The sequence below is a fragment of the Meriones unguiculatus genome, chromosome 15 (genome assembly GCF_030254825.1).
Source record: "Meriones unguiculatus strain TT.TT164.6M chromosome 15, Bangor_MerUng_6.1, whole genome shotgun sequence".
Lineage (NCBI taxonomy): Eukaryota > Metazoa > Chordata > Mammalia > Rodentia > Muridae > Meriones > Meriones unguiculatus.
The window spans coordinates 73,785,476-73,807,829 of NC_083362.1; the positions used below are offsets into that span (position 1 = coordinate 73,785,476).

Here is a 22,354-nt window from a genome sequence, read left to right on the forward strand (position 1 = left end):
GAATCTTTAAAGTGGATGTTTCACAGATTGTATTTCTGCTGCTGAAGCTATTTTTACTTCTATTTGTGTCTGCACAGACAAGAACACTGCAATGTAGACTGTGAAATACAAATGAGCTCAGCAAGCTGCTTCTTCTTGTCCCCACAACAGAGGGGGTTGCCACCTCACTTGATTATCCCTGCACTTCCTCTTTTCCTGAGAAGCCAATTCTCCTGGGTTTCAGGTATTTTTATTAACTTCCCTTCCATCTTCAGATCCAAAAATTAAGATATTTATTATGTCAAAGCCTTCAGGACCAACCTCTTCTCCAAAGCCCCAAAGCTGGCAACTAACCCTCAGCATGTGAGCAAGCCCCACAGGGACATGTCATACTAAACTGTACTATTTCTTCTTTGGTCCCTAAAGAAGACCATCTTACAGTGAAAAATATATTCAGTTTATCTCTATAGTTTTTAATGGTCCAAGCATTACTTAAAAGCTCAAGTTTATAGACTCCAGACACCTTTTAGCTATTAATACGAACTCCTGCAAGATTCTTAAAGACCTTACATTTTCCAGTGGCACAGAATAAGCATTACTTTCCAACCAGGAGCTATGGAACATAGAAATGAAGCATAGGATTCAAACAAGACCGAAACCTAGCAGAGCAGACATCCTGTCCTTCCTGGTCCACCAATACACAGGTTTGTGGTAGTGGAATATAAGTCCTGAATGTCTTGTCCAGCCCCACCTCTGACCTTGCCCATTGCAGTCCACACGATCTCTCTCTTAGGCTACCTTAGCAGACTTTCTATATTCCTGGCTTCTCTAACTTCCTGGGGTCTCAGTTACATCTTCAGCTTCACCCTCACAGTTCAACACATTGCTCTCTGAGGGGCTGCTTGCACTCCATCTGATCCTGCTTCACATTGCTTTTGCTCCCAATGTTCCTTTTAAATCTCTGTGGATCTCCATGACCCTATAATTGTTGAATTCTGCATGTCCCAAGGACCAGGGTTCCAGAGATTTGGCAAGATCAGCCACCAGCTCAAAAATTGACCAGGCCTCCTTAAACCACTGCACTATCAGCTTCTGAGGGCTTATCTATCTGACCATAATGAAATAAATCCTAGAAAAGCCTAGGGATGGTGCCACCCACAGTGGGCTGGGGCCTTCCACCCATATCAATCATCAGTTAAGACAATTCCTCAGGGATGTAGCTGCAGATCAGTTTGATGTAGGTAATTCTTCAGCTGAAGCTCTTTCTCCCCAAGTCACTCTAGGATGTTGAGTTGATAACAAAACTAACTGTGACAACAAGGCACATGCTTCCAGGGCACATCTGTGGTTTCCTTTCACTAATTAGGCCCCACCTCCAACTTTTGGGCACTTCTGCATTCCACCCTGTCTCACCCCACCGCATACCGAGCTGGAAAGAATAAAGCAGAATCTGGAATGGGTGGGGTCTACAAGATCCTGGTCCGGCTGGGAGTGCTACCTATGACTACCTTGAGAGTTGGGGTTCACCAGCCTACATGCACCAGGGCATGCAGGCTCAGAACAGGGAGGCAGTGGTTCTTACTCCTGCTGATCTCAATTTTACGATTTCAGGGGTTTGAACATGTTCCACCTTGCCAGTTCCATGCCAGTTCTCCTGGTGGCACAGTTTATGTACTCAAAACTTTTGAACTCAGATTATGAGTCCATCAAGGAATTAGTTCATGGAGCATGTGAGAGTCCTCAGAATCCAACCAATTCCCCAAAGTCCATCGGCTGGCTGGCAAGCTCTTAATATGTAACATCTCACGTATAAACCAAAACAATACTAGCCTTTGTTGGGGGGAGGGCGAGAGAGAGAGAAAGAGAGCTTTCTTTTTATAGGAACAAACACCCAGGCCTCCTTGCAAAGGAAGTCGAGGACAGGATCGGAAGGACTGGTCTTGGCAATGAAGCATCACTATGATTGGGAGTCGTGTAGCCCACAACCTGGACACTCCCCCGCAGCAGCTTCCTGTGAGTCAGGAGACAGTCAGAGAAGGACAATGGCAGAAGAGAGTGACTGAGTCAGCCAGCTGCCCTCCAAAGCTCTGGAGCCACACCTGTGTATCTGAGCTCTGCCAGCAACCAGCTTCCTTTCTTCGGGCAACTTATTTAGACTTTATTGGCCTTTGTTTCATCATCTCTGGTTGGGTCAAATAATCCACGTGCCACAGGGCAAGGATTCCAGTGATGATATATGGACATTAGCTGTTGGCATCCTCCTTGGGTTGAGCCACTCAGTGCGGTTGACGGTGACTACATTTGGCTGCCACCTGAGTGAAGGTGCTTCTGAGACTAGCATGGAGGCCATCTTCCAACCCACTATTATTATCTAGAGAGTTGCACCCTACGCCACTCTGAGACCACAAGCATTGATTCTCCCTTATTCGCTCCTTCACATTTCTTCCATCACGTCGTCATGATATTGCCATGCTTAGAAGGTACTCTGGAGAAATAAGGGAAAGAGGGGGCGATGTTGTCGAGAAAACTTTCTTTAAACATTCTCCAAAACAAAACCACCATCTGTCCCCTGCGTCTTCCTCACAGTGTCCACCGGGTGGCCCTGGCCAGCAGCCGGGAACATCAAGGCTCTGGACGTTAAGCATCTCTGTGACATAGTGTTTCCTTCCCTGAACTGTACAGAAATACTAGGGCTGTCTCACCTATCACATTCCTTAACCTTAGATCTCAAATCTTATCGCTCAGATTCAAATCTCCAGCGAGGGCCCCCTCAGTCCCAGGAGAGTCAGATCAGTTAGTCTCCAGGATCTGGACCCAAAAAAGTAGATGTACATGACGTATTACCGAGATGTTGAAATTAGGTTTGAGCCTGGTGAGAGTCACCCTGTCCACAGCTAAGGAAGAAGATACTGGGGTACTTTCTTCTTCCATCATTTCCTGTTCGAGTTCATCACCTGTCCCATGCCATCTGGGTGGCTCCTTGGCTCTCCCTCTTCCAAGTGTCTGTCTTGATGATACTTGGGCTTTGTCCATGACATAGATGCAAGAGTCATGGTGTTTTCCCCACCCTTGTGTCCCTACTCGTTTTCCTCATTTGAATTGCAAACGTTACTTTTCTCCATTCTGCATTTGTCCCCATTCTGCTACCCCAAATATAGTTTCCCTACTAAATACAGTGAAGGCTAAAAGAAGTCAAATAACCCCTGGGAGTGGCAAGTGCAGCAGCCCAGGGTTCTGGCTGAGTCTGGGTGCAGAAGGTGAGTTCCCTGGGGGAGTCCAACTATATGTAGTTCCTCAGTCTGAGGCAAATGAACCTCCTAGGGACTCTGGGTGGTGACAAGATCATAGAACTATGTGACATATGTCCCCACCACTGAGGCCTCCTCACCTTGCTTGTGCATAGAACAAGCAAGGACACCCATTTCAGTATTCAGATCTGGGGCTCCAGGTCAAATATTCCTTGATCTTGATGTTGGTAATATTTTTGCCTTCTCATGAAAAATGCCTATCTTGATTCACTTGACTTTTATTGATAAGCTATTCAGTGTGCAGGTCAGTGGTCAGGTACTCTGGAAGTATTTGTGTCTTGTATGACTAGACCAGGGGATATGCTTCTTGTATCTTCCATTCACAGGGTACCCATCCCACAGGGAAAAGAAGAGGAGCCCTGGAGAACTACCATGTTTTTACAGGGAGGGTGATGGGGTATGAATGAGGAAGCCAAGCTATCCCACCAAACATAACTTTTCCCCATTCTCCTTTCTTCCCCTTTCTGCTATCTTAAACTTAGTTTCTACACTAAATACAGTGAAGGTTAAAAACAAGAAATCAAACAACCCATGAGCATGACCATGAGGCAACTGTTCTCCTTCAGTCATTTCCCATGATGCCTCATGAAAGTCTGTTGATACCCATTACCTCAGGCTGCTGACAAGGGGCCTAAGAACTATGCATCCCATTAGCCTCTTGGAGTTTCTGCCATGCAAGTGGCCTTCCTCTTCCTCAACTCATGTACATTTCTTCCTCCTATTTCATTGGTACCAGTGTGCAGTAAGGCACACAGCACTCAGTTGCATGGCTTCACAAGAGAACACCTCCTTAAAGTCGGTGCCAGTGAGACGCATGTATTTCACCCAAGACCTGCCTTGTTTGACCCTCTTCACTCTGAATCTTCCCTCTGGCCACCTTCTCTTCTCATTCTGCAGAACACTGCACAGGCTTTCTCCCTCTCCAAAAGAGAATGAATGACCCTGGGAAAGACTGTATGTTCCAAAGCCAGCTATAATATCACCTCACCTACCTTCACAACACCTTGCTCACTGGAACCCTTGAGCAGAAGGTACTAAAGCAGAAAGTCCAACTACCATGTTATGTGAAAGCCCGAACCCAGGCCGTTATTGATTGTGATAGTCAGTTTTGACATGATCTAGAATTACCTGGGAAAGGAGTCTCCACGAGGGATGGTCTTGATCAGGTTGGCCTGTGGGCCACTGTGGGTGACACCATTCCCTAGGAAGGGATCTTGCAAGAGTAAAGTGAGCTAAGCATTGGGCATACACCCAGTCACTGCTCTCTGCCCCTAACTACGGATATGATGTGACTAGTTGGTTGCTTTGAGCTCCTACTTCCTTGACCTCTGTGCAGTGATGAACTGTGAACTGTTACAAATAGACCTTTTCTCCCTTAAGTTGGTATTTGGTGTGATATTTTATCACAGCAACAGGAAATGAAGCTAAAACACTGGGGAAATGACAGAAAGGAGTCAGAGGACTAAAGAAGATGGAACCTCCCAGTTCACCCCCATTCTTTCCTCAACTGTTCCAGCCCATCCTCCACCCACACTGTGAGAGACCAGCCCCCGGGCCCTTCTCTAATCCCATCAAGAAACTGTGAAAGATGATAACACCATCCCTCCTTTTCTAAAAACTTAGCTAAGAATCAATAATTAAGCTGGACAGCCTTCTGCCAGGCATTGATCACCCCACTGACTGTAACTTCAGGCTGAAGAACTGGAAGAATTCTGGTGTTCTTTAAGTCTTCAGGGTTCTCAGTGGTAAATATAAAGAAATAAATATAGAACAAATAAAATTGGTACCGACAGAAAAACATGCTCATGCTCATGCTGAAGATGTTGAGCACAAGCCCAGTTTCTTACAGTGGAAAGGAAAATTAGGACATGTCCTTGGGGATGGGCAAGACCTCAGAGCGACCAGGACCCCCTGGCTTTCCTGGTCAGGAGAGCTCTGGCTGCTTGAGAAGCTCCACCATCATCTAGCATCTGCTGTCTCAGCTTAACCGGTGGGAGAGAATGCAGATTTCCAGCACTGCATATGCATGCAGTGGATGTGCAGGATGGGCCACATATTCATTGGCTGACACAACCAAAGGAAAGGAAGAGCGACAATACAGCCTCTCTCTGGAGAGTGTGTCTCTCTGGGGACACAATGTATGCTGCCTCCTTTGGGTCGAGTTCCCTGTGCAGTTCCCTGACTCTGAGGAACTCTCAGAATACAGATCATTTTTTTCGTGTCTATTTAAACAAAGAACATGACTAGGGGCTTGAGTTCTCCTATGGGCAGATCAGTGAGCATCGTGGGCTTCAGCTCTAACACAAGCTGGGATTCATCTCAGGGGTGTACAAACCATGGGCTTTAAGCAACTTACTACCTTGCCTTTGCCCCAGTTTCCTCGCCTGTAAAACAGCAATAAGGATGACACACAGAACTTTGTGAGGTTTCTTGGAGCTGAGCTGTACTGGCACATACATGAATGGTAGAACTTGCTGCTGTTTAAATAGCAACCGTTTCTGTAATGTTATTCCAGTTGCTCACGGTTCACTTTTGTTTGTTTGTATGCTTGTTTTAGATAGAGTCTTACTCTGCACTCCAGGGTCTCAAACTCTGGACCCTCACGCTGCAACCTCTTTCAAATGCTCAGACTGTGGGCATCACTGATCTGTGCCTCCAAACCCAACCAGAGCTGTTCCTAGTAGGTGAGCAGGAGTATTTAGAAAATTAGCAGGTAATAGTTATCTATTAAACTATTTTAAAAATACAGGACTGTGTTTTTTTTTCTTTAAGATTTCAGTGTGTGTGTGTGCATGTGTGTCTGTGACAACACATTTGTGGAAGTCAGAGGAGGACTTATGGGTTATGGGTGTCAGTTCTCTCCCACCAAGTGGGTCCTAGAGACAGAACTCAAGCCATTAGTCTTGGCAGCGGACAGCTTCAACTGGTGAGCTGGCCCAGCGGCTACAATTTTTTGATTCAGCAATGCAACTTACTTTTAAAACTGAGTAAACAAAATAGAATGGGGAGGAGGAAGGGCCACCAACAGCATCAAGCATGAGCCCCTTACTGGGAACAGCTGTGCCTCTAAGCAGACAGATAAATCTGGGTGGCCTTTGATGTTTCTCACAGCAGAGTACTGCGATGAGTCCCGGCCTCCCCGGAGCTTTCTCATCATTCCTAAATTGGAGTCTGCTGCAAAAGCCCTTATCAGCAACTGCAAGCACACTTCCTGGCAGAGCAGTTAGAAACCCAAATAAATGCTCTCATTTCCCAAATGTGTGGCTCTGGCATGCGAGCCTCTGAGACACGGCTCTTGACACCAGGGTAACCTGGCCGTTGAGGTGACGGCCGGAGCCACACTCCCTGACCCTACATCACTTGTGTTCTTGGCAGCTGGCCATTGGCTCTGTGCAGACAAGGCTCCTTCCTCACATTGCGGCTACCATGAGCATTTCACAAGGTCCAGGGCTCAACAGGGTAGCACATAGTGCTCTTACAAACACAATGGAGTCACAGATGCCAGTAGTTGTTGCCACTCACTCCTTTAAAACAGTTTTTGGAAAATGTTGTCAGCCTGGCCAAGAAAAGGCAAATAGAGACCTTGGTAAATAAATCACTTCGGCAATTCAATCCTGACAGAAGAGTGCAAACGCATTTAGCAGCAACGGGAAAACACACACACACACACACACACACACACACACACACACACAGGTAGTTGATAGGCACCAAAGAGGTATCTCTTCCACTACAGAGCCCTTCCTGAGGGAACTCCTGCTCCCCCATTGACCTTTTGGTAGCCTCTTCTGGGGCCTTGTCTGGGATGAGATAGGGATGTTATTGAACCCTAATGTTGCTCAGAGGCTCATTGGCTTCTCAAGTGAGCCTCTGTCCACCTTCGTCTTTATGGTGATATTTGACCCCACTGGTCTTCTCTGGTCTTATTTCTATGGCTAAGGAAAGGACCTGCAGATCCAGGAACCCTTCAGCCATACATGAACACAGTGCCCAGCTGCTCTGATAATGAACAGATGCTCATGGAAACAGAAGTGCAGGGCTGGGGACCTGGCTCAAGAGCATTTGCTCTACAATCATGAGAATCTATGCTCAGGTCTCCAGCATACTCGTAATAGCCTAGCATGACAGAACCATCCAAGTAACCCCAAAGCTGGTGGAGGGGAGAAAGACAGGAGGATTCTCTGGGGCTCATTGGCCAATCAGTCTAGCCAAAATAGTTAGCAAGTTCAGTAAGAGAGATGTTGTCTCAAAACTATGGTAGAAATAGAGGAAGGCATACAATGTCTATATTGTGCCTCTATACACACACACACACACACACACACACACACACACACACACATACACACATGCTTACTTTAAAGTGGAAAACCCCACCCTCTGGTGGGTCTTCAAAAGGCATCAGAAGAAAGGGCTCTTTCACAGACTTTCATGGTGGGAGCCTCACTGCCCATCCAGGAGGCAGCCACATCTGTGTGGACTTTAACCTGCATCCTTCCATCTTGTGATCTGTCATCCAGGACTTCACCCCAGTGACTAAGCCTCATGCACAAGCTTTGTTCATGACGGTTAAGCTCTGAGAGACGATGTCCAGTGGAAGAATGGTGATCGTATAAACAATCAGGTCAGGGGGTGATAAAGCCATTAAACAAGTGAGTGTGTAAGACACAGACTTCCTGTTACATGGCCAGCCACAGGAGATAACAGGACATTACCAGCAATGTAAAAATCTAATGCTACCTCAAGGTTTGGAAGGAGCTGCATGAAAATGCTGGTGGGTTCGCAGCTTAGAGGCTGGAGAGACTCGTTTTTGCTTTCGCTTCAGTATTTTCCTACAGTCTCCATGTGATGAGAAAGTATGCTAGTTTAATAAAAAGAAAAATCTGAGTGACCAAAAGTTAATTCCTGGTCAAGAAAGGCCTGAGTACACACAGAAGGCTGGGATGCCACTTCAGGTTGGCTGCTTATGCTGCCAGGAAGGATGACAACCCAGGGATACTGCGGGAGGTGACTGTGCAGAGTGGTCCTTCTTGTCCGTTAAATGACAAGGTATCTGCAGGTATGCAGGTTCAAGCACACAATGCTGTCTCCACGTCAGGACCTATCTGCTAGAAGCTTCTGCTTCACCTTTGCCTGACCACCCTCCACCCCATTGTCTAAGTCAAATGCCCACACCTACCTTGCTTTCTCCGCTAGGGTGTGTGTGTGTGTGTGTGTGTGTGTGTGTGTGTCCAGCAACCTTGGGAGTAGTCCCCACTTCTGACCGCTGCGCCTGAGAACAGGCTGTTCCCGTAAGGCCAGAAGAGGGCGCTGTGAGGCAGGACAGGCTTCAGACTGCCAGGCTCACCGTCCACGGTTTAATTTAGTCTTTAAACATGTTCTGTCCTACGAACAACAGGACATAACACCCTGGCCGCCGTGGCTGCAGCGGTTACAACAGCAGTTATGGGTGACCAGTGATCTGTAGCTGCACAGGACTGAGCACTGGCCTCCCACAGAGTCTGGTTCCCAATCATGTGTCCTTGCTTTGTCCCGACTTTTCACCTCCCAAGACATCTTTCATCTTCCTTTTGCATGAACCAGGACACTATCCTTGTCTCACTCTTGCTTATAGGGATTGTGCAGGCTTGCTAGACTCTGTACCTGATTCAGGGTGGCCAACTCTTTGGGCTCTGGAACAACATAGGCTAAGAAAGAAGACATTAGATTCCCTGAGCCAGGAATTCACTGGTTTCAAGGCAAAAACTTTGGACTTTGGACATGGTAACGAGACCTTCCTTGAGCCAGCAGTGAAAGAGCCCTCAGAGCCCTCAACTCTTGGGGAAAGCTCTTTTCATGGCGTTACCTAGCTCACTTACACTTGGACACAAGAGTCCCCCTAAAAGATGTCCGTTCAGTCTCTCTCCGTAGATCCCAGTGCCTACTGCCTGCTACTTGGCCCCAGCTGCAACTCTTGTATTCATTTTCCCCACATGCCCAGCCCAACACTGTTCCATCCCACGGGGCCTGCACACTGACTCTGGCCACAGCCTCTCGGAATAGGTGTGTAGCTTGTACATTGCACCCTCCCTGCGCCCATTCATCCTTCAGTCCGTAGACATGGAGGTAAAGCCCTCCTGCAGTGTGGCTATCCACCTGTGATCCCAGCTTGTGGCCTAGGCTCCCTAGGGAGGCCTGGATCGGGATCCTCCTGGATATAAGATGAGGAAGGTTACAGAGTCCCTCCAAATCTCCATTTCCTCAGCTGTAAGGAGAGGCGTCCATCCCAACCACCTACACAGACTGAACTATAGTACCCACCTGCTCTGGAGCCTGGCAACCCTGCTCTAATCATCTGCTCTGACAGGCTCTTCAGGTGGTCCTCATGTCATCAGAGTCATAATCTCACTCAGCCTCAGGATCAGAGACCCAGTCCTAAATTGATCCAATGCTGCCTTGAGGCCGTCGCTGTTCTTAGCTTTGGCCTAGCATTTTCCTTGTCCCCCACAGGAAGTCTTTCCTTCCTAAAGGCTCCAGTGATGGCCTTTTGCCCTTGCCCTTGCTGAGGTAAGCACCCCTTCTAGATAGCACAGAGGGATAGAGGATGTGTAGGGTACCTGCAGAACTCAGGAGCCTAGCCTACCTGAGTTGGGGTATTGTGACTACAGATCTGTGTGGGGAATGCATAGGAGCCATGTTTACACCTATTATGTCTACTCCAGTTTAGGTGGGCCAGTAGGTGAAGGTGTCTTGGGTAGATATCCCTCGGTGCCCAGTATTGAACCCTGTGATTCTGTTTCCCATCACCTCACACCAGTGGTAATGGCGGCCATCTCTGAAGCCAGACCCCTGTCATCTCATAATATTATAACCAGATACATTAGCAGGAAGCCTCGCTGGACCAAGGACAGTGCTAGAGGACACTGGTGAGGACATGGAATACCAACATGCTTGGGCCACTCAATGCAGCCCTCTGAGAGGAAGCAGCCTTTACAGGTGTCTTGCACATGGCCAAACATGGACACAGGCAGAATGTGGGGGACGCTGGCCAGCATGATAGGAGACCTTGCTGCATTGTACTGACTTTTAATTTATCCTGAAGTTCTTGGATGCACTAACACCATTAGCAAGTTTCACTTTGCATTAAACAGAAATTGCACTGTCTCCCTGTGAAGAGAATAGCCATGGACCTTGGGGACCTATTGGAAAGCTGTCAATAGGTCAAGAGAAGGACAAGGTTACAACAGAGATAGGAAATGAGCGATCAGGATAATAGGGACTCACACTCATCTAGCCAGGGGTCAGAGGCTGAATCTCTGACACATGGCAGCTTGGCCTCTGGTGCAGGGGATCTTTGAGGAAGCTCAGAGGTAGAAAAGTCTAGGGACTAGGTGACCAGCTTCCTGAGTGCGTTGAAGGAGAGCTCATCCTCAGCAGTCTGTAGAGGAGTCAATGAGAGGAGAAGGAAGAGGACAAAAGACCCTGGTGAGGCCTCCCCACTCAACCACTTCCCCTGCCTCCCCTCCTGCCATTCCTCCCCTGAGCCCAGTGAACTGCCTCTACTGTCTGCATAGCCAGGGCTACGTTTACAGTCGTCAACATCATAGGAGACTGTATCAATTAGCCAGGAGTTCTTTATAGGGTATAGAAGGAGGCACATGAAGACAGACAACATCGAGCTGTGGTGGAACCCAAAGCTCTCTGAAACGATTTGCTGTTTTGAATTGACAGCAGACCTTCTCTGGCAGAGACCACATCTGCAGACAGTGCGATAAAACTAAGAGAAGCCACGGCAATAACCATGGCTGCAATCTTGCAGTTTGGTTGCCATAAATAAGAGGGTGTATTCGCTTTGAAGGGAAAGGCAGGCTACAATGACGACGACATGGAGAATGATCTCTTCTGGGGTCTTCTAGAAAGCAAGTACAGGTACTGACCGTCTCCCAGGGCTTGTGTCCAAACCCAAGGTGCTCTGGTAACATTATAATGTGAGAGGTACTGAAGGTAGAAGGTGGCTCGTCAGACCCTTAATTCAAGATCTTTGAGATTATTGCAGATTAACAAAGCGTTGCAAGAAAAAGCAGAGCAGTCCATCTGCCTTGTACCTGGCTTCCTCCATGAACAGTGGGATGCACAGTTGCTATTTAACTTCACCCCCAGAGAATGAGCATTGACAGTCAGGGATACACAGAGAAACCCTGTCTTGAAAGGAAAAAAAAAAAAAAAAGAAAAAGAAATAAAAAGAAATAAAAAAAGATTATTAGCACCATAGACAGACAAATGAGTTCTGTTCTTGAAGAATGAAGAACCCTTGTGGAGATACAGAGAATAGAAGACACTTGTATGAGTGGTCTCAGGAGCCTGCTCAATAGAGACACAGACAGATTATTAACTGTGATGAGTTTATCAGAAAGATTATTAGAGGCCAGGCAGTGGTGTCACACACCTTTAATGCTAGCACTTGGGAAGCAGAGGAGGCAGATCTCTGGGTCATAGGACAGCCTGGTCTACAACCCAGGACAGCCAGAGCTACGCAGCAAAACCCTGCCTCAGAAACAAAAACAAAAAAGGAAGGAAAGAAAGAAGACAGATATTAGCACCATGTACAGACAGATGACAACATAGTAGGGACGCTGAAAAGTGTTAAGGCTCCAGCACCAGAGAGAGACTGCCTGGTTGGGGTTCTTTAGAAAGGAATTGGTGATCCATGACTCAGGAGCAGGTTGGAGGAAGGGGTAGAAACAGGAAGTTGGTTGTTCTCTTCTTATAGCTCGGGGAAGGCGTGGTTTCACAGCAGGTATCTGTAGCTAGGCTCTTTCGATTCTCAGGTGGGAGGTAAGAAGGGGGTGTGGCTTCCAATACCTCCTCTGATGTAGATTTACATCCCCAAGGTGAGGTATGTAGGCACCTGGGGAATTCAGCTGGGGATTCACAATGTCACCATCTCCAAGAGAAGGCCTAGTGCAGGTATTGTGGCCTAAGCAACACTCTGGTCTGGATTCTAAAATTACATTCTAAGTTGTATATCTTGAAAATAACCTAAAGTTAAATGAAAGTTTGGTTGTCTTGTGACAGTTAAACAGGGCGAAAATAGCTAGCAAGGAGTTCACATCCACACATCCACACATCCACACATCCACACATCCACACATCCACACATCCACACACCCACACACCCACACACCCACACACCCACACATCCACACATCCACACATCCACACATCCACACATCCACACATCCACACATCCACACATCCACACATCATCCACACATCCACACATCCACACATCCACACATCCACACATCCACACATCCACACATCCACACATCATCCACACGTCCACACGTCCACACGTCCACACGTCCACACGTCCACACGTCCACACGTCCACACGTCCACACGTCCACACGTCCACACGTCCACACATCCACACGTGTTCACACATATGTGGTCCTGCAAGCCTGTAATCCCTGATGTTTCAGGCTGGGGGTGGGGGATCACCAGCTCAACGACAGCCTTGGCTACTGTTGTGTGACAAAACTTTCCCTAGAGACACAACACACGTGTCTACCACCCTGGATAGGGATCACACTACACACCGAAGTACGGACACCAACGAAGTCCAACTTGGTGAACTACTAAGTTTTATTGGAGTTACGTACAGGAGTATGGGTGAGGGGTTACTTACAGGAACAGAAATGATTCAAAGACAGCTGTGTCACCAAGGCCCATGCCGGCACAGATGACAGCTCACATCGCTTGGAACCTGGACCACAATGCACAGCCTACAGGCAGCTGCCTGCGCAGGTTGGAGCGTTCTTTCCAGATTTCTCGGTTGGTTTCAATCTCTTCCAGGCGGTTCAGCTGGTTTGGCCTCAGAATCTTCTTTCCAGCTCTTTCCAGCTTCTTTCCTTTTGTCTGAGAGGGACTCTCATCTTTTACTGTTTACTCTGGTAGGGATGGGTCTAGTGAATCTGGTCAGGTTCAGGGACTTCCTGGAGCTATTTTGAGTTGCTTACCTTCCTGCTTAAGAAACTTCCCTGTGGGATAGAACGTTTCAATGTCAAAGAAAACTGTGATATAACAACTCTGTGGGGCGTTTGCCGCCTGGCTGGGCTATGGGCTGCAAGAGACCCTGTCTCAACAAACAAACAATATATGTATATGCATGTATATATACATATATATAATTAAGAAAACAAACATAAATATCATTGTGGTCCTTGAAACTATTTCGATGGGCAATAGAATTACAAGTCAAATGACTGCAAGATAAAAATGTCAATTGTTGGGACAAAACACAATGACGAAGGCAACTTATAAAAGAGAGCATTTAATTTGGGAGTCGTGATTCCAGAGAGTTAAGAGTCCATGACTGTGCCAATAGGACAAAAGCCAGGTGCGGTGGCACACCCCTGCAATCCCAGCACTCAGGGAGGCAGAGGCAGGGGGCTCTGTGAATTCGAGGCCAGCCTAGTCTACAAAGCAAGTCCAGGACAGCCAGGGCTACACAAAGAAACCCTGTCTCAAACAAACGAGTCCATGACCAACACAGTAAGGAGCATGCGAGCAGGCAGGCATTCAGGCAAGCAGGCATGGCTTTGGAGCAATAGCTGAGAGCATTTATCTGATTCACAAGCACAAGGCAGAGACAGCTAAACTGGGAATGGGGTGGGCTTTTGAAACACCAAAGCCCACCCCCATTGACACACACTCTCCAACAAGGCCACATTCTTAAACCTTTCCAAACAGTTCTATGAGCTGGGGACCAAGGATACAAATATATCAGTTTATGGGGACCATCCTCATTCAAACCACCACAAACGTGCCTTTTATTGTGTGTGTGTGGGGGGGGCTTTGTGTGAATGTGTGTGAATATTCATGCATGAGTGTGAAGATCAGAGGACAACCTAGGACGACTGTCTCTTCTTTCTCTCTTGTTTTAGGGACAGTCTCTTGCCACTATGGTGTACAGCAGCTAGTTCACCACTGTGTAATGCAGGCTAGCTAGTCCACAGGCTTCCAGGAATTCCTCTCCACCTCCCATTCATCTATAGAAGCACTGGAGTCACACGCTATGCATACAGTGTTTCTGTGGGTTTCTGGGGACCTGAGCAGCCATCACCACCCCTGTGCAGAGAGTACATCATAAACTAAGCCATTTACCCAGCCTGCCCTGGCCTTTCTCACACACTCCACCACTTCCTCCCTCCTCTGCGAGCTCACTGGCTCCTGACAGCATTGGATTACAAATATCTTATGTCTTTATATCAATTCATCCATCTAATAAATATTTATATATAACCATCGGCCAATTAGTTTTCCAGCTGCTGGGAGAGCAGGTGGGAACAGAAAAGTCCCGGGGGAGCCAGCATCCGAATCTGGCCCTCCCACTTCGCTTCATTCCATCATAATTACTCTAGCTTTAGAGTCTTCACCTTCCAGAAGGGTACTACAGAGGCATCCCCCTGCAGCAAGTTTGCTGTGGCTCATCAGATCATTCCTATACATCTGACCCACGCTCAGCGCTCTCCCGGTATCTCCGCCGCTTTGCCTGCTTCTGCCCAGGAGCTGGTCCGTCCCTTTGTTGTCTGGATGCCACCCTATCTCACCGTCCGTCTTGTCCTTCTACCATCTTTTTTCTCACTCCACAGTTGGTTCAGGCTCCCTGGCCCTGTGTGTGACACGCCTCGATAGAGTCATCCTCTGGCTTTTTTACCTGCGAAAGTCCCACTCATTAACCTTCGTGTCGAAACAGGACCTCTGTCAAACGAACTGGAGGAAATCCCGCTTCCTGGAGACTTGGTGGGAGGCGACTGAGTGACCGAGTATCGATCTGTTTAATGTGCGCTTGCTCTCCTGGCTCTGAGCAGACCTCTGCTTCAGGGTTATCGGCATCTTAATGCGGGTTGCACCATTATAATGTGATCCTGTAGGGTGGGGCAGAGAAGGTACTCAGTGTTGTCTTAGCAAAGTTTTTGGCTGAAATATAGTCATTTAAAAAAATTTTTTTGACAGTTATGAAAGACTAAAAAGGAGAGAACACCAAATCACCAAAATGTAACCACTCTAAGGGCTGAGCTTATTTTTATCATTTTCCTCAGTTCTGCACATACAAACACACACACAGTTAACCCCTGTGGGGTTTTTTTCCCACTCAAAATACATTAAAATGAGTTAAGCTTTGGCATGAATGGTTGCACCGAGACTTTACCCTCTTTTCGAGGAATATGGATTTGTGGCAGGCACAGCACATTTTCGCTGGCCACTGAGGATGCCCCATCAGCCACTGACAAAGGCTTTTCACTTTGCTTTCTTCGACTCCTCGTAGAAAAGCTCATGTTGTCATCCCTGTGTTTCATCTTTCTCATTTGCTGAACGTTTCTTTGCTTGCTTACTTAATGGCATGTTGTTGATTTTTTTCCTTTATTGTGTCCTATAAACGATCGATACTTTCAATCCTTCCTTAATCATGTTTATTGGAGAAATAGCTTTTCCTGCCTGTCATTTGTGTGTGTATGTACATTTGTACTCACACCCGTGCATCTTTCTCATCCTTTCCAAACAAGGATGTCTTTATTCCAACCAAAGCCCTTTAAAAAAAAACAAACAAAACTCTAATCTTTAAAAACAAAACAAAAATACAAATTGACCATCATCCTTTGCTTGAGGGATGGTGACTCAGGTGTCAGTTGCCTCCAATCTTTCTGTTCTTTGTTACAGAGACAATACTTTTTAGTAAACTATAGGCCTGAGGGAAATAGGGAAGGCATTTCATCTTAAACGTCCCCTATCTTTGAAACAGAAAAGTCTGAGCTTTTTTAAAACAAAAACAAAAACAAACAAACAAAAAAAAACATTTATTTATAAAGGGTGCAAGTTGAAGAACAACCAGTTAGAGACACCCTACCACCAACCACCGTGTGTTCTGAGCATAGAACTGGTCTCTCGGCAAGGTCCTTTACCTAAACACCTGAAGCGTTTTACGGCGTCATACGATTCTCACATATTCTCGGTCTATTTGCTATATCCTGTTTTTCCCTAAGTCTCTTCTTTTGATAGTTGGAGAATGGAAGGTTTTCTTCGTATGTTCTCTTTGGAGATTATCTCCAAACTCGGACTCCTGAAAGCTTGTTAACCACACTGACCTGAAACACCGGCAGCGTGTTGGAGTCTTTCCCTAACGTCATAATGGATGGAGTAACAGATCCACAAGCTGCTTGGCTTTTGTTGGCTGTGTTGTTCCATGGAGTCCCAGTTTCCCTTGATGGCCGGTCTCGCACCATCACAGACTCTTTTATTCTAATCTTAATTACTATTATTAGTTCTCAGGTCACACATGACAGCCCACATGGTAATTGTATCTATAAATATGTATATATGTAGGTTACAGGATAGGCACAAAGGGGTTAAAGAGGCTCTCAGGGTGGTTGAAGAGGCCCTTGGAGTTCAAAGGGCCTCACCAGAGACAAAGAGGTAAATGAGAGGCAAAGGGACACTGCTGGTGGGTGGATGAGCTATTAATGAGCCCAGCTGGAGAGCTGCTGCTGGAGACAGAGCAGCGCTCAGAATGAAGGGGCACGGGGTGGAACCAAGCACAGAGAGCTGAGGCCGAGAGGTCTATAAGGCTATCATTTCCCAACAAAGGAAATTGGGACTCAATGGGAAAAAGAAACAGCCAGCAAAATCCAGGTAGCTTGTGGGTTTGTTATTCAATCCATTGCATAATATATCTATATATTATATGTGTGTTTGATACACACACACACACACACACACACACACACACACACACATATCTCTTAGGCCAGACCTGGGGCTAAAGCCTTGGAGACAGTAGAGAGTTCTCTGCTTATGGACCAGTTGGCTCACAGACCCAGTAATCAGATGACAGAGTGGTGGGCTGTTATCCTGTTAGGTATCCTCTTCATAGGGTCCTGGTGAGGCTGTTGTACGCTCTGTCCTCGGGCGTGCCTGGTCATTTCATTCCACATAAAGAGAACAAGGTTTTTATGAAATGGTTCTCATACACTATGTGTGCCCAATCCAGTTCAGGAAGTTTCCGGATAGTGCCCCTTTTACTACTTGTGGATGGTGTTATTCAGCAGCCTATGCTTGCTCCATGGTGTCATCTGTGTCCATGAAGAGTTACAGGGTCATGCTGTCTGCAGCAGCACTCAGCTAGAATCAAAAGCTGCTTGTGAATTGCTTTCACGCAGGGCAAGGCAGCCTGACGCCAGTGTTTTAGACCACACAGCACAGTGCAGAGCAGGGCACAGAGGAATTCTGCAAGTAAAAACGCCAAGAGTCTGCTAGCTGGTGCTGGGGTGGCATTGTCGTCTCTCTCCTTTCCCTCCAGGACTTCAGTCTGAGAATGGTTGCAGCAGCTCTTCAACCCCAGCCATCCCTTTCTCACGTGTTTGTCTACGAACTGTTCCCTGTCAGCTGTCTTGAGACACACACCTGGTTGCCGGGAACACAGCAGACATCAAGGGCCCACCATGGTGAACCGAGGTGCGCCCCGAGCCCCCTGACTATCCTCATCTGCAGTAGGTGACAAGATCACCATCTTTCCTGCCTCATGCCCCTCCTCCTTTCTCTTCCATTCAGCTGACGCTGGAGCTGTCTGAATAGGACATAGCCACAAATGTGCTTCCTCGGCTTGAAAGGCCTGCCTCTCCTCCAGCCAGGCTCTGCAGTTTGCCATCTCACAGGGAAGGCTCTGAGTGGGCTGTGCCAGCAGAGGGGTGCTCCTCTCTGTTGCCTGAGACCTCCACATAGGCTGAGTGGCTGCCTATGTCCTGTGAGCACAGGAGCCTGAGCCTGAGTCTGTTCTCTGTGCCCAGCACACACAGCCTAAGACAAGGAAGAGGAGGAGAAGACTCAAACTCGGCCTCATTTCTCTGGCTCCTCCCTAACTCCGGTTTCTCAGAGCACCTCTGCTTCTTTGGAAGCCTCTCACAGCCCAGCCTCTGCACACAGTGCCTAGCTACACTCAAGTGTGAGCATCTTCAAACGTGTTTTTCATTCATTGAACAAACATAAACCATGTGCTTATGACATAGATTCTAAGGATGGATAGCTTCCATCTAAATACACATAGCATACATGCATGCGAGCAGGCGTGCACACACACACACACACACACACACCTGTGGGCTTAGGGAAAGTTACACTGTATATTAATCAAGGTTCTCTAGAGAAAAAAAAAGGAATAAGGAATCAAGGGAATGAATATGTATTAAGAGAGGATTTATTAGGTTGATTTATACAGTGTGGGGTTGTCCAACAATGGCTGCCTTCACACTGGACAGGTCTAGAGCCCAGGTTGGCTTCTCACTCCAGGAGGCTGGATGCCTCAACAGTTCCAACCTGGCACTGAAAGCCTGGAGGATCCATGGAGAGCCACTGGTTGTCAGTCTACCTCAAAGAGTTGAAGAAGCTGGAGCCTGATGCCAGCAAGGATGGTGGTGGCTATCAGGGCAGCTGCAGCAGCAGGAGCGGCAGCGGTAGCAGAGATGAACTTACCAACACTATGCAAAGTCAAGCAGGCAAAAAGCAAAGGGATTTTCATCAGACCTAGAAGGAAGTTCTAGGCTTCAGGAAGAATGTGCCACTCACTTTCAGAATAAGTCTTTCTAGTTCAATTAACCTAATGGGGAAAAAAAATCCTTCACAGAAGTGGCCAAGGGCTTGTCCCATAGATTCTAAAGCCAGCCAGGTTGTCAGCCAAGAGTTCATCACACACCCCTTGCCTGTGCTTCAGAAACTGAACTGCAGAATATGAAGACAAAGCTCTCCATCCCAACAAAGTGAAATTGTCACAGAACATCCGAGCCAAGGCCAGTGGCTTCCAATGGTGAATGTTATAAGTCAGAGTGTCTGTCCCAGGTGAGGGTCCTGAGTTCCTGAGTCACAAACAGGCAAAATACAAGGTGTGACTTGCTTGCAAGGGAGCTGAGTAGTGTGCCTCTGGCAAGTCTGGGTCCCTTTTAACAGGGTAGCTGCAGCTGCTGTAATGGTAGCAATGGTTTCTGCCCAACTAGCCAACCCAGAAGTCCCCAGGGAGATGCTCGGATCTTCCTCCCTTCAGGAGGACCACTGAGGGAGACTGACTCCTCTGAGCTGTTTTCCTCAAGGCTTCAGCTTTCCCTGACTGCACACAACCAGGACTGTGACCTCCCCTCTGCCGCCAGCCAGGATTCCAAGACTCCTTCAGCTCCTTCCTGTTCTCTTTCTTCCCACAGGGGTCACTGAGGCTTCCTCTGCCCCCTCAAATCCTCCCCCATAATCTACACAAGCATTTCCTCCAGTAAAGCCTGGGCATATCTAACCCACCCTGGTTCCTGCTTCTCAGAAATCACACACAGATGCACCAATATTGTCTCACTCATAGCAATCACTGTGCTGTGTGAAACTATATTGTCCTCCAAGGTCTCATACTACACAAGCCATGGGTGTCAAAGACAACAAAGTGAAGTGGGCAAAGAGACACCCTCTTGGTGGTGGTGGTCTTATACCAGTCAGGGGCAGAGCAGACAGCAGGCCTTTGTTCATCCTAGCTTGATGCCTGGCTTGGTGGCCAAAGCTGTCTTATGCCTAGGACTCATAAAAATCAAATCAAATCAAATTTAGGCAGAGCATCCCGGAGGAGGAAGACAGGCAGAGACTTGCAGACCCCCCTGCTGCCCCCAGACCTGTTCCTCCAGAGCACAGCACAGGCAGGCCATAGACACCTGCCTGCTGCCATGCCACACAGTGCGAATGGAGAATGTCACCCAGGGACCCGCCAGACGTGCCCAGGGAGTCCCCCCGATGTACAAGTATGCGTTGGTCAGATGGGAGAGCATGAGAGTGGAACAGCTCGGGCATTAGGAGGAGAGATGAAACTGGAGACTCAGGTGCAGAGAGGAGTAGCCTGTGGTGAGTGGCCAGCCCTGTCACCTGGGGTCATGGTGAAGTCACAGCCCAAGCTGCCGCTGAGGCCTATGTCTGGGTCAGAGACCATGCAGTAGCAGGGCTTGGGTCCGTGTCCATGGATCATATTACCACTAGAGAACATGGGGACTCCCCAGGTGGGGCAGCTGCCAGGTGTGGCCAGTGTGCACAGTTGGCCCTGACCCTCACTGGGTGTAGCATTCTGGAGAGCTGGCCCCATCTCTCACTGTGGGCAGTGCTCAGAAGAGTGGGCCTTGTGCCTTGCCCTGGCAGCACAGTAGAGTTTGCTCTTGTAGTGGTGGTGACGATGGGGTGTTCTATGGACACACACACAAGGGTGTGAGTGTGGGAGAACTAACCCTGCCACTTGTCTGCCATGGGGTGGCATGCAGCACAATAGAGCTGGCTCCCTGCCACCCATCTAGTATGAGGTGGCATGGGGGCAGGGCTGATGCCCTCACCCCTTGTCACTTGTGGCAGTCAGGAGAACTGGTCCCAAAGTGCTGAAAAGAGGCGAGCTGTCCCTGCTCCTCATCTGCAGGACTTGGGAGAGTGGGCCCTGCACTTTGCCTGGGCAGCACAGTAGGGTTGGCCCTGTCTGAGGGGATGCTGGTGAGCCAGCCCTCAGGATGGAAGCACAGGAGAGGTGGCCCTGTCACTCCTCTGTGAGGTGGCATGGGTACATGGATGTGGAGGTGATGCCCTCCCCCACCCTTGCCCCAGAGAACTGGCTCTGAGGTTATGAGAGTGGGGGAGCCGGCCCTGCCCCTTGCTGAGGTAGAGCAGGCTCTGCACCTCACCTGGGAAGCATAGGAAAGCTGCCCCTGGCAGAGAAGGATGAAGGTCAAGAGTATAGGAGAGCTGGCCCCTTCACTTCTCTGGTGTGAGGTGACAGTGGGTGCAGGGATGACGCCTTTCCTCTCCCCATTTCACCACTGCAATAACAGGGAAAGCTTGCCCAGGGGTCATGAGAGCTGGAGAGCTAGCCCTGCCCCTTGCTGGCTGTAGCACTCAAAAGAGAAGACCCTGCACCTTGCCTGGGCAATATGGTGGAGCTGGCCCTGATGATGAAGGCAGAGGTGATCCAGCCCCAGGGGTGTGAGACCAGGACAGCTTCTCCATTCCCTCACAAGCTGTGGGGACCAGTGCCTTGCCGGAGCAGCACGGTGGAGCTGGCTCTGGAGGCAAGGATGTGGATTAGCCGCTCAGAGCGCACGAGAACAGGAGAGCTGAACCTGCCTCCTGCCAATGGTGGCATTGGGTGGCCTAGCTCCAGTAGTGCAGATAAGGAAGAGCTGGTGCACTGGCCAGCTCAGCTACCACCCAGGCCCAGATCTAGGACTATGAAAAGTTGGTTGGGACAGTCCTGCTGTTCCAGGGATGTGGGATCTCCATGACACAGGGCAGCAGCGAGATGCCCTGGAGGGGGTCCCAGTGAGAAGTCAATGTTGATGCTGTCACAGAAGCCGGAGGTCGCAGGCCAGACTGATGACTCATTGCAATGAACACTTGCGAGTGAGGATGTGTGGACAGAGACATATGCTACGGGACGCACTGTGACACTACGACACACTACAGCTTCCACAATGAGCTGCTTTGTTGTTGTTGTTGTGTGTGTGTGTGTATTCTGGGGGAAGGTTGCAAGGGCGAAGGGGGGATTTGAGAGGACAAGTAGATGAGCAGAACTGGGGTGCACGATGTGAAACTCATAGGGAATGAATTAAAAGTTTAGGAGAAAACAACAACCCTGTGTTCGGCTCTAAGCAGCGGTCCCTTAAGAGTTAGCGTGCACCTACACACTGGCCCACATCATCTCCCACAAGAAGTTCGGCAAAACCCACACTTAAATGTTTAGTTGATAAATTGTTCCAATCAGCATTTCCTAAGGAGCCTTCCATCTCTTTTCCTTGCCTGCTACAAGTACTGCAACTTGGCCCTCCCCTTGTGGGTGGAGTCTGTAGAGAGTCATGCCTGCCAATCACATAGTACTTCCTTCTGCCTCCCTCCTGTCTCTCATAGACATTGCCTTATAGGAACTAGCTAGCCAGTCTCAGGAGGGATGAGGCCCTTCCCAGCCACATGGGTAAATGGTAATCAACTGGACACTTTTCACCAGGCCCGCACTGAGACAGAAACAACCCATAAAG

General features: G+C 48.3%; 1 non-coding gene across 1 annotated transcript; it reads left to right on the plus strand.

Moving 5' to 3' along the window:
• The first annotated feature begins 19,742 nt into the window (after nucleotides 1-19,742).
• On the plus strand, nucleotides 19,743-19,881 carry LOC132648133 (small nucleolar RNA SNORA48). Its single transcript, XR_009586517.1, has one exon. It is a non-coding gene; the product is annotated as a small nucleolar RNA SNORA48 (small nucleolar RNA).
• Nucleotides 19,882-22,354: the final 2,473 nt, after the last annotated feature.